This window comes from Cynara cardunculus (assembly GCF_001531365.2).
Source record: "Cynara cardunculus var. scolymus isolate 2C chromosome LG 8, CcrdV1, whole genome shotgun sequence".
Classification (NCBI taxonomy): domain Eukaryota; kingdom Viridiplantae; phylum Streptophyta; class Magnoliopsida; order Asterales; family Asteraceae; genus Cynara; species Cynara cardunculus.
Genome location: NC_037535.1, coordinates 20,869,779 through 20,872,216, shown reverse-complemented (window position 1 = coordinate 20,872,216; position 2,438 = coordinate 20,869,779).

The window sequence follows — 2,438 nt, the reverse complement described above, 5'->3', positions numbered from 1 at the left end:
TTTATGCATAACAAAAATATATCGATATTCGTATCAAATTAACTATTTAAAATTCTTATTTTTTGTGTAATTTTTTAATTCAATTTTTTATTATAATTGGTTTAATAATATAATTTTCTTATAAAGATAATAATTAATTAATTTGTTAGAACTCGATAATTATTTGTAACGCCCCAACCCACACATTGCATGTAACACATATTTCATACCAAAGAAATACATATTCATATACCATTCTAGTCCCTTAGTACAAGAATCTACCATAACCAAATACAAGGTCAAAAAATTCAAAATACATATCTTGCACTAATCAACAAAACTATTTATCAAAAGCAATTCCTCATCCAAAATGCATATAAGAAAAGCATTACATCTTTCCCTTTCCTTTACCTTCTACGCCTCCTGCAATACATATTTAAAATCACAAAAACGAGGGTTAGACTGAAAAGTCTAGTGAGATACCCTATTCATGTCATTGCAAGGTGAAGAATCACCAAAACCTTTATAAAAACAACTATTCATATATATATATAATAAATATATGAATACACAAAAACATAATACCAGATCTTTCTCCACTTTTCAAGCTAATTACTCAGCAGTTCAAATTTCATAACTCTGAACCAATCAGGTTCCACATAATGCCACTTTTTAAACCTTTTCTCATCAAACGAGGTTTAAACAAAGTTCAGACCAAACCTGTTCTTTTCTCCTCAATAACTTCCAGTCTATGATTTCCAATTAAGAACCTTGATCCTAAATCYTTAAATCACAAAGAAATAAAGATTCCAGACCTCGGTAGTCTTAAAGGATATAATAGAAAGAGTTATATAAACCACACACATACAAATGCCACCCTTATATCAAATGTACACATCTGTTCGATATGTCACCCTTATCCCATGGTACACCTCTCCTTGATATGTCACCCTTATATCAAATGGACACTTCTCCTTTATATGTCACCCTTATATCAAATGTACACCTCTCCTTGATATGCCACCCTTATCACTTCATCAAAACATTTATAAAAATGATTCCGAATAGACCGCAGCCATTGGAATTGTTATCAGTCCAAAATCATTTATATCAAAACTTCACTTTATGATAAAATAATAATTTCTATCAAAATATTTTCAACATCAACCGGCCAACAATCCGGTCAACAATCGTCCGATTTAAACACTTAAGATTAAAATCAAGTTTGTCCGGATATCAAGTCCGGACAACATACCACATACTCTTTGAACAGTTTAACACTTAGAATCCAATTCATATTGTACGGATATCAAATCCGGACAACAGTCCGTTCAAGACTTGTCCGGTTTAAAATAAATCGCTCACCCCTTGATCGCATTCCTACTTCTCAGTATAAAATGACAAGTATTCTTACCAATTATATCCGCTTAACACTTAACCGGTTTATCAACATCCGGACAATAAACCGTCCAAGGCTTATCCGGTTTAAACTATTCCGGACAATAAGCCACTCCAGGTTTGTCCGGTTTAAACACTTATCCGATCACTCTATGTCCGGATAAACACTTAAACAACAAAATGCATGGTTTCTTTCTAAGGAGTAATAACATGAAATATACAATTGAAACCAGTAATAATTTTTATGCAATTTGGTTTAGAAACCACTCACCTCAAAAAGCTTTTGAAACCAAAACGCTTCAAATCAACTTGAATCACCAACGCTTGAAATCACCCTATTGCAAACCGGACAACTCTCTTTTCTTTAAAACACTCACTTTCTCAAAATAGCAGGAAAAGAAAATGAGGAGGCTAAACCTCTTATTTATACTGCCAAATATGGAAGGTCGGCTAACCGCCTTCCCTCCTCTTTTCCACCTCATGCTTAAAACTCATCCATGCACACATGCTTACATACATACTCCATACTCCATGCATGCGTATAATCATATATATATATATATATATATATATATATATATCTGAGCTTAATGAAATGAAAAGTAGATAGTTTGTGGTAACTGTAAGGTCCAATATGATCCAATCATTTAGATAATTAATGTTATTTACTAAAATAAAACAAATGATGAATTAGTAAATTGTGTTGATTATTTAATTTACTTTAATTATTTTAAAATAAAACAAGGACCAAATCTGGTGGTCTTCTCCGGCACCCACCACCATTCCGGTGACCTCGTCTGGTCATCTTATTTGTATCAAAATGGTACCACAGTTGGTATCACGATGGTCTCAAAGTTTACGTGGTGAGTTTTGGGTATCACATTTACGTATTTTAGGTATCACATTGTGTATTTGGTGTATTTTAGGTATAACATGTGGTGTTCGTGGAGGCCGAAGGTAGGAAAGAGAGAGAGAGGAGAGATAAAAATTTTAAAATACTTAAAATGTCCTTTAATTATGACTTTAAGTCAAATTACCAAAAATATTAGTTTTCTAATTTA